Source organism: Rutidosis leptorrhynchoides, chromosome 5 (genome assembly GCF_046630445.1).
Source record: "Rutidosis leptorrhynchoides isolate AG116_Rl617_1_P2 chromosome 5, CSIRO_AGI_Rlap_v1, whole genome shotgun sequence".
Taxonomy (NCBI): Eukaryota; Viridiplantae; Streptophyta; class Magnoliopsida; order Asterales; family Asteraceae; genus Rutidosis; species Rutidosis leptorrhynchoides.
The window spans coordinates 217411795-217423012 of NC_092337.1; positions in this window are offsets into that span (position 1 = coordinate 217411795).

The following is an 11218-nucleotide window of genomic DNA, read 5'->3' on the forward strand; positions in this document are numbered from 1 at the left end:
CCCTTCTTCATAATCTTTTGCGCTTTCACGCAACTAATGAGGTTCAACTTCGAGGTACATCTCTCTTCGTAGATGATCAGTGGCTCACCGTCTCCTTGTGGTATACGAAGAGCTTTCTCTCCACAGATAATATCAGCCCTTATTTTGCTCAACCAATCCATACCAACGGTCATGTCAAAACTTCCCAATTTGATTGGTATCAAATCAATTTCGAAATCTGCACCAGCTATGTTGATAATAGCTCTACGACTAATATGGTCAACCTTTTCAAGTTTTTCATTGACGACCTCGACAAGCATACTCTCTTTTAACGGGACTAATGACCAATTAATCTTATCGCAAAAATGTCTACATACATAACTTCTATCCGCACCAGTATCAAACAAGACAGAAGCTAAAAGATTGTTGATTTTGAATATACCTGTCACCAAGTCGGGGTTTTCGTGTGCGTCCCTTGCATTAACATTAAAAGCTCTAGCGCGCGGTGGTTCGCCGTCTTTTCGCTTATTTGGACACGCATTTCTGAAATGGCCTGTCTGCCCGCATTCGTAACACTCCTGTGGGGTTCGGCTTCCCATTCAAAGTGGTGACCTTGCAGTCTTTTCCAACATGCCCAGACCGTTGGAACTTCTCGCAGACAACATTGCAATACCCAGTGTGGTGTTTGTAACACCTCTTGCATTGAGGTAGGGTTCCCTTATAGTTCAGGTTGGAGTTGGTGTTGTTGTTGGGGTTTCCACCGTTGTTGTTTCCTCTGAAACCCTCATGTCATTTCGCCGGGTTCTGTTCATAGTTTCTTCCCCTGTTGTTGTTGTTGTTGTTGTTGTTGTGGTTATCCCATTTGCGCTTCTCACTAGTACCCGCTTCAGATTTAGTTTTCTCCGGTTCATCGATGGTTATTTGATTCATTAAAGTATGCGTCATGCGCATCGCTTCAGGAACATTCGGTGGTTTGGATGAGGTGACGTTTCCCTTAATGCTCTTAGGGAGTCCCCAGAAGTATCTCTCCATTCGCTTGAATTCTGGGGTGACCAATGTCGGACACATCAGGGCTAGTTCCAAAAATCTCCTATTGTAACAATCAAGGTCGTTCCCAACGGCCTTTAACTGCATGAACTCCATTTCCATCTTTTGTATCTCGGTTCTCGGACAATACTCATCAATCATTGCTGCTTTGAATTCCTCCCATGGCGTAGCATACGCCTCATCAATGCCTTGTGCCTGTGCCATTGTGTTCCACCACGTGAGCGCGCCGTCAGATAGCGTGCAAGAAGCAAATTTAGTTTTGTTGTCCTTCGAACAGTTGCTAACTCGGAATACTGATTCAAGTTTCTTGAACCATCTGGTGAGACCAACCGGTCCCTCAGTGCCGCTGAAGTTATGTGGTTTACAGCTCTAGAATTCCTTGTAAGTACACCCATTTCGAACGGATTGAATAACCGGTGGTGGTGGCGGTGGCGGTGGAGCTTGGGGTTGCATTTCCGCAATGGCTGCGGCTACACGTTCTTGGATCTTCTCTTCAATTTGAGCAGCAGTAGGTGTGGATCGACCGTTAGCCATGGTGTTCTAAACAAAAATTTTGACTCAAGTCAAAATCCAGCATTCAATATATAATAACATAGTATATAACAACCAACATGTAAACAGCACAACACATGTTAATTAACGCAAGTTGATACAAGTACCGCAAAACACCATACAGTAACGTAAATAGAACACTTGTGCAAAAAGTTACATCACAAAGTTTCCATTCATTAATAATAAATTTCATACATCATGATAGATTCGTACAATACATAAGTGAAATATGAAACTACAACTAGATTACATCATGAAATCTAATACAAAAGGTCCTTTGGTGAAGGTGGGTGTAGGATGTCTAAAACCTGAGCCAACTGCTCCTCGAGCTCAGTAACCCGAGCTCGGAGGATTCCTACCTCCCTTGTCAATTCCTCGACAGTGGGAGATGGTGGGGCAGGTGGTGCTGGTGGTGCAGGTGGTGCGGGTGGTGCCGGTAGTGTGGGTGGTGCAGACCGTACGAAACTGGGTGCAGACGTTCCGGCTCCAGAAATAGTCAGTACGTAACGGGGTGTCTTACGCACTTATGGGTCGGCAGGGTACGGCACAAGCTGCTTATGAGCAGTAACCCTACGACGCCGACTAAATGCGTCAGTGAAAGCACGGCCTCCGTTGATCCCCGGAATGATGGTACCGTCTAAGTGATACCGCTTCTTCGACGGGGTGGAGGGTGGCTGAATAGGTATATCGGCAGGGTCCTCATCATCACTGGAGTCGTCTGAGGAAGAGTCATCTGATGAAGAATCGGCGGATGAGGAGTCATCCGACTCATGTGGTGGTGGCACTGGTGGCTGAACTGGCAGTCCGAAGGCGGCCAACATCTCTCTGTGTCTGCCTGGCGGAATCGGCACTAAACGTCCATTAGCAGCGCATCGGCACGGCATGCGCATATGGTTACGGAATGGCCCTTCCCCGAACTCTGCGGGAATCACGACACCACCGATGCGGGGCTGTGGCTCCGAGGATCTGGGAGCAGACGGAGCTGGAATCTCCATAGGGTCCACGTGTCCGTCAATAGTAGCCACTGGTGCAGGCGCCTGGCTGCTAGTCCCGGAAGATGAAGCGCCGGGGTCACTCGTGGGTAGCGGGATCGGTGTGTCGGTAGCAGCAGCAGGTGGGGTGGCTGACGAGTCTAAACTGCCCAAAACGATAGCAGGTGGAACATCCGACATCTGAACAAGGAAAAATAAATTTTCCATGTCACTAAGTCATAAAGCAAGCACGTATTAGGCCAACAGTTTAAATCATGTATAACAATAAGTAGCATGGAAATAATAACGAATCGTACGGAAGTAGCATGCAATCGAAAGCAAGTAATATCATGCAGTAGTGAAATCATGTAATAGCATACGGCATGTAGCAGTAAAAGTAAGCAGCATCATGTAGTAAGTTCAGCGGAAACAAGCAAACTAGCAAGTTGTAGATTAGTCCTATTAGTGAATCCTACTCGGGTCTGTCTTAGACTCACTAATGCATCCTAATTCCCTACAACCAATGCTATGATACCAAATGTGATGCCCCGTACAAAACCATCGTGTACGAATCATCAACAACAGGATCATTACAAGGTTAAGTACTATATGCGATTTCAAAAAGAGTTTGCATTCATTAATAAAGTGATGTCTAAACTAACATCGAATATTTTACAATCCAAAAGCATGCTTCACTAAGTAGAAGCAAATAATAAGTGTATGTGACCACAATGGTCGTTACAAGTCATAGTTCAAAAGTACTAAAGTTTGAATGCAAGATAAACAGTTCATGCGGTGATAACACTAGAGCAGCGGATGTCTACGGCAAGACTAGCATGACTGCGGAAGCAAATAACCTTAATCACCTGAGAAAAACATGCTTAAAAACATCAACACAAAGGTTGGTGAGCTATAGTTTAAGTATAACAGTATGTAAGGTAGGCCACGAGATTTCAGTGCTACAAAGAGCGTTTCAAAATAGTATGATAAAGTATATGTTAACCGTGGGCACTTGGTAACTAAATTAACGTTTATACCCCCTGAAAGTACACTTGGCAAGTGCGTATGTTTACGAAGTATTAAACACTCATTAAATGCTAGCGCTACTAGCCCGAGTGGGGATGTCAAACCCTATGGATCCATATCTAAGATTCGCGTGCACGGTTCAAAAACCAATGATTAAACGTTTCCGAGCTAAAGGGAATGTTTATGCCGTTGTATAACCCACACATATATAAGTTTAAGTACTCTTGCCTAGTATGTAAAATATAAAATCCACATGTATTCTCAGTTCCCAAAATAAGTTAAAGTAAAAAGGGAATGCTATAACTCACAATGATAAAGTAGCGGTAAAGTATGACTCGGAAAGTAAAAAAGTAATGAAGGTTGTCCAAACGGGTCCTCAACCTAAGTCAAATAGTACTAAGTCAGTAAATCGTCCAAAAAGGTTTAAAAGTATGTAAATAAGGTCTTAAGGGTCATCATCATTCATCATTAAACAAAAGGTATAAAGTAGGTTTCGTTTATGAAAGTAGTTTAAAACAAAGGCTGACTTCAGTCAGTCACCACGGCCTCTACGCTTACTAAATTAAGGTGAGACCAGTGGCCATGGCTATGTCTATGAGTCCTTTAGTGGTGATAAAATTTACAGAAGCAAACTCGTCTTCCTTTGACTGTGGCGACGGTCTAAGTGCGAGTAGGTCAGAAATTTCTGCACAACGTTAAAAGGACATAGTGACGATCGGAGGGCCGTAAATCCTAAACCGTAACTCGGATTAAGACGAGTCCTATATGAAAAGTTATCTACTAGAACAGAGATATTTTAAAATCATAGTCACAATAGCCCAGGTCTTACTGATCAGACCCAGAATACAGAAAACAGACAGGTCAGTAGGTTCCGGTGGTTCTTGGTGTTCGATGCTTATCACGGTTCTCATCCTTGATGCATGTAGCTTCAAGTGTACAACTCGTTGTTGTGTTTGCATCATTTTCACCAAGGTTTGACCATCATAACCCAAGCATAAGTCTAAGACGTGAAGCACAACTCACTTAAGTGTTGCAAGTGTTTTGATGAACCAAAGTTACATCAAAGTCTTAGATTCAACACATACATGAAATGTAAAAGTAATATTAAGTTATGAACTTGAAAGTAGACTTATGTAAACAAGATCTTGAGTTGTAGAATATAGTTCTTAGTTAGATCTTGAAGATCCAAGACTCAAAAGTCTAGATCAAACATAAGTGTACAAAGTTATATTTAAAAAGTTTCATTTACATGTTCTTGAACTAGTAAAGTTAACTTTTAGTTCAAGAGAAATGAGATCAAGACTAACTTGTAGTACTTGACCAACAACATCCAAAATCATAAAATTAAAGTGCAAGTAATGAAGTAGTAAACTAAATAAACAAGTTAATAAGTCATGGTTGTTCATACTTTAAAGATTCAAACCAAAGTTTGATCTTTAAGAAAGTAAACTTGAAGTTTACTTCATGAATCACAAGTATGCTTACAACAATGAACTTAAAATCTTTGAAACAACATATGTAGAACATAAACTAGTAAGTTTAGTTCTTGTGTGTTCTTATAATTACAAGATAAAATGAAGAATGAAACTAAAGAGTTTGATTCTTGGAAACTAGTAAGTAAATAATAACAAGTAACAAAGTAACAACAACTAACAACTACAAACAATTAACAACAAAGAACAAAGATGATGATGATTTAAGGGTGTAAGTTTCGGTTTTGTTGAAGAAAAACAAAGAGAAGTTAAAGCTTGTTACTTACAACTTGAGAGAGAAATGAGAGAAAAATAAGATACAAGGAAGAGTGTGTGTTTGAAATGTGAGAGATACTTGTGAGTAAGTAATGCAAAAGTGAAACAAAATCCCCCCATATCCTTGCTAATGCCGACGGTTCCCATGGGTCAAGGGGGAAGGAAAAGATCCATTAGATTACTTCATGTAAAGGCTTTAAAAGTTGGTCATTAGGGGGGTGTGTTCATGGGAAAGAGTTGTAACTAGATTCTTAAGCATTAAACTAACTAGTTACATCTAAAATAATACTTACACATGGTAGGTTGGGCTAAAAGGTCCATTAAGAAGTAGGTTGGGCTTATAAGTCCTCATTCAAGAGTCCATTAACATTAACAAGGCCCAAGTTCAATTAATTAACAAATTAAACCAATTAAAGCCCAAGTAACTAACTAATAACCATAGTTAATTAAAATGATTAATAAAACTTAATCATGAATGCAAATAATATCTAAAAATATTATTCGTGAAAGTTTCGCGTGTCATAAAGACGTTTCGGGCAATTAAAGTCAAGTACGGGCAACCATGGCAACATGTAAATGTAATAACATACATTCGTTTTATCACAAGTATTAATAATAACAATTATTAATAAATAAACGTTGGAAAATCCAGGGTCGTTACAGAAGCAACATCGTCTAAGCACATGAGAAATACACGCTTAAAAGTCAACAAGAATGTTGGTGAGCTATAGTTTGTAATCAGTAAAGTAATGTAGACCACGAGATTTCAGTGCTTCAATCAGCAGTTTAAATCAGTATGAAAAGTATATACTTAATCGTGGGCACCCGGTAACTAGACTTAACGTATGTATATCACCCCCTAAAAGTGCACTTGGAGAGTGTGTTTGTCCTCAAAGTATTAAACACCCATTGAATGCTAGCGCGACTAGCCCGAGTGGGGATGTCAAACCCTATGGATCCATATCTAAGATTCGCGTTCACCGGTTCATAAACCAATGACTAAACGTTACAGAGCTAAGGGGAATCTTTGTGCTGTTATGTCACCCACACATATGTAAAGTTAAAGTACTCGTGTCTAGTATGTAAAACATAGAAAGCGCATGTATTCTCAGTCCCAAAAATTGTTAAAGTAAAAAGGGATGCTATAACTCACAGTGAATAAGCACTAAGAGTTGATATGAAACGTATGCAGGTAGTAAGTCGGTCCGAAAGGTCATCAACCTAAGTCAAAGGTCACTAGGTCAGTATGTTGTCCCCATAAGTTTAAAAGTGCATAAATTAAGTTTAAGTGTCATCATCATCATCATCAAAGCTAAAGTAAGTTTAACAAGAATAAAGATCGAAATAAAAGGCTGACATTGGACAGTTGTTACGACCTCTATACAAATCGAAAAGACGTGTAGTCAGTGGCCATAGCTCCGTATGTGAGTCCTCTAACCGATGTCCAATTTTCAGAACTTAACTCGTCTTCGGTGGGATTCTTGGTGCTTGATGCTCATCACGGTTCTCATTCTTGATGCTTGTAGCTTCAAATGTACAACTCATTGATGTGTTAGCATCACTTTGACCAAGATTCAACCATCAACACACAATATGTTAAGACCAAGTAAGAATACAACTCACTTAAGAGTTTTAGAAGGATGATGAACCAAGGTTACATCATATTCTTAGTCTTAACACAAATACAAGTTCTATTTACAACTAAAGCTACAAACTTTCCTTCAATCAAACAAGTATGAACACAAACTTGATCAAATAAAGTAATGGAACCCTAAGCTAGAGATCTTGTAGCCTTTTCACACAAGTTATGAGATTACAAAGCTAGAAAGCTTGAATCTTTGGTGTTCTTGAAGATCTTGAAACATAAAGCTTAGATCTTCAAGTTACATGAAGATCATAAACACAAGTTTTGATCTTTATAACAAACTAATAAGATCATAAGTTAGAAAACTTAGATCCAACAAAAGAAATGAAGATTCAAAGCTAGAAAGCTTGAATCTTGGTTGTTCTAGGAGATCCTTGAAGCATGAAGCTAGATCTTCAAGTTACATGAAGACCACAAACACAAGTTTGGATCTTTACAACAAAATACAAAGATTATAAGCTAAAAGATTTAGATCTAACAAAATAAGTGAAGCTTCAAAGCTAGAAAGCTTGAATCTTCCATGTTCTTGAAGGATTCAAATCCAAATTTGAATCTACAAGATATAACAAGATCTAAAAGCTAAAGAGATTGATCTTCCAATGATGATGATGTCGTGACCAAGAAAAGAAGAAGAAGAAGAAGAAAATTAAGAAACTTACAAGTTTTAGAGTGAGAAAGACTAGAGAGAAAATAAGAGAACAAGTGTGTGAAAAATGAGAATGAAATCAAGTGTGAAATGTGAGGAAATGACTTGATATTTATAGGGGTGGGGAGGCCCTTTGGCCGTTGACTTTGGGGGGACAAAAGGGGGGACAAGTTGCTTTTTGATTAGTGGTGGTCTAAAGGTGGTGATTATTGTTAGGATCCCATGCAACATTAAGGATAATGGTAAGCAAAAATACTAGTATGTTGGCTCTTATAAATAGGCATTTGTCTTACATATAATTGGGTCATAATCCACTAATAATTGGGCTAATTAAATAGTCCACTAGCTAGAGTAGGGTGGGCTAAAGTCCACCAAGGTAGAAAGTCCAACAAGACTAACTAGTATTGTGACGACCCGGAAATTTTCGACCAAATAAAAACTTTAATCTTATATGGTTTCGACACGATAAGCAAAGTTTGTAATGGTGAGTCTCTAAAATTTTGGAACTATGCTCATATAACCAATTACCCTCTGACTGCCCGATGATTCACGAACAATTGTTTGTAAATAAATATGTATATATATATATATATATATATATATATATATACATAAAATGATTCTTAAACATAATTAATATTATATATATATATATATATATATATATATATATATATATATATATATGATTCTTAAACATAATTAATATTATATTTATATTGTAATACATATATAAAATAAATAAATATTAAATATTGAATATATGTTATTATATATTATTAAATATCACATAGTTAAAAAATATGTAATTGTAATATATTAAATTGAAATTTATAAGTTAAAATAAATGGTATAGTAATATTATTATTATTATCAGTATTAATATCAAAGTTATTACTGTTAATATAATATACGAAAATGAAACTTGATATATATAAATTGTTATATTATTATTACTAATAATATTATTATCATTAATAATATAATTAGTTATTATAATTAATATAGTATTATGAATATTATCAATTATTATTATCATTTATAAATGTCATCATTATTAGTATTATTTTTATAAATATTATTATTATCAAAATATTATTATTAATATTATTAATACTATTATTATTATTATTATTATTATTATTATTATTATTATTATTATTATTATTATTATTATTATTATTATTATTATTATTATTATTATACTAGTATATCTATTATTATTAAGAATATTAACAAAATAAATATAAATAAAATACTATTTAATTACTAAAAATAAGTAAGATACATATTAAACAGATATATACGCGTGAGAATTTGCTTTATATCATTATCATGTGAAATTATTAATTATTAATTATAAAATATTAAGACAGATATTATACGCGTAATTTAGGGGATATATCACAATCTTCTTTTTCTTCTCTCTGCTCGTGATCCTTTGTCTTCCACAATCCCACTATCAACCACAATCGATATCTCCATATCTGCTAAAATTAATCATTCGTTACCATCATCAATACCATTTATATAATACTATTAATTACTGTAATTCGAGTTAGAGAAAACCCAAAAAGAGATGAAGAACATCATTTTTATTTTTATTTTCCTTTGTACGTTCCAATTTTTTTTTCTTTTCTTCATAATGAAAATTCGAACCAAATAGCAAAATCTATAAATGCTATTGTATTAGGAATCATCTAGTTAATCTATCTGCAAGTTTTCAATTTTCAATTTTCAATTTCATTGATTGATTTCGAATTCTTGAAGTCAAAGTTTCGGTATTAAAAGTCAAACAATTTTATTTGAACGAATTCGGGTTAGCTGTTAAGATTTGAGTTCAATTGACAATTTTAGAAGTTTATATGGATGATTTACAACCTATTTTATGTTGTGAGTTTTGTCTAAAACGATCTCAAAATCAATTTCAATTTTTTATTTTTTTCATACCGTCAGCAGGGATGTTCTTTAATTTTTTTTTTTATTTTTTTCATTTGTGAACACAATTATACACTTTACTGGTTATTTATAAGCCTTAAACAAAAATTAATTCGTTACTTTGATACCTCTGGTCTATTTTAACAATTAAAGGAAGAAGATGAAGAGAAACAGAAAAATATCGAGTTATAATTAATTAGGAGGATACAATTTCAGAAAGACAATTATGGAGTGATGGTTGAGGGTGTTAGTGTACAAGCGGGAGGTCTCGGGTTAGAGCCACGCATGGGCTGTTTTTTTTTTGAATTCATTTTTTTTTGAGGTAGTCTTTAATTATTTACTTATTATTGTTATTCTTATTACTCATTAATATTAATTATTATTACTATTATTATTATTATTATTATTAATATGATTATTATTGTTATGATTATTATTGTTATCGTTATTAACATTAGTAATATAATTATTATTGTTATTAATATTAATTAATAATATAAGTAGTAAATATCACTTATTAGTATTATTAGGTAATAGTAATATTATGATTATTATTATTATTTTCATTTTGCTATTATGTAACATCATTAAGTATTAATAGTGTTATTATTGTATTATTAATATTGATATAAGTATTATTATGATTAGGATTATTATTATTATTATTATTATTATTATTATTATTATTATTATTATTATTATTGATATGAAAATAATACAAACCATTATAATTATCATTAATATTAGTATTAGAAACATTTAGAATTTTTATTATTTTTATTAACAAAAGTATTATTATTAAGATTAACACTAATAGTAAGATTGTTATAATAATAATAATAATAATAATAATAATAATAATAATAATAATAATAATAATTATTATTATTATTATTATTATTATTATTATTATTATTATTATTATTATTATTATTATTATTATTATTATTATTATTATTATTAGGTATTATTATCAAAATTATTATTTTCATTACCATTACTATTAAATTATTCATTTTATTAAAAACTACTATTATTATCATTATTATGAGATTTATTATAAAAACTATCACTAATATTATCATTTATAGAATTATTAATACTATTATCATTATTAGTAATATTAGTACTATCATTATTATTATTGTTATCACTTAAAATATTATCTTAGTATCATTAAAATACTACTTTAACAAACAAAAATATTATCTTAGTATCATTAAAATACTACTTTAACAAACAAATGATATTTATATATAAATATATTTAATACATATAACCTAACGAAATTTAATATTTTTATGTACAAAATGAATATATGAAACATATATATATTATTAATATAAAAAGGACATAACTAATAAATTTATATATATATTTATTCGATTACAACTATGTATATTAATAAGTATACAAATGATATAGGTTCGTGAATCCGAGGCCAACCCTGCATTGTTCAATTTCATCATATGTATTTTTACTACAAAATATAGTATTGTGAGTTTCATTTGCTCCCTTTTTCAATGCTTTTGCAATATATATTTTTGGGACTGAGAATACATGCGCTGCTTTTATAAATGTTTTACGAAATAGACACAAGTAATCTAAATTACATTCTATGGTTGGATTATCGAACCGAATATGCCCCTTTTTAGCTTGGTAGCCT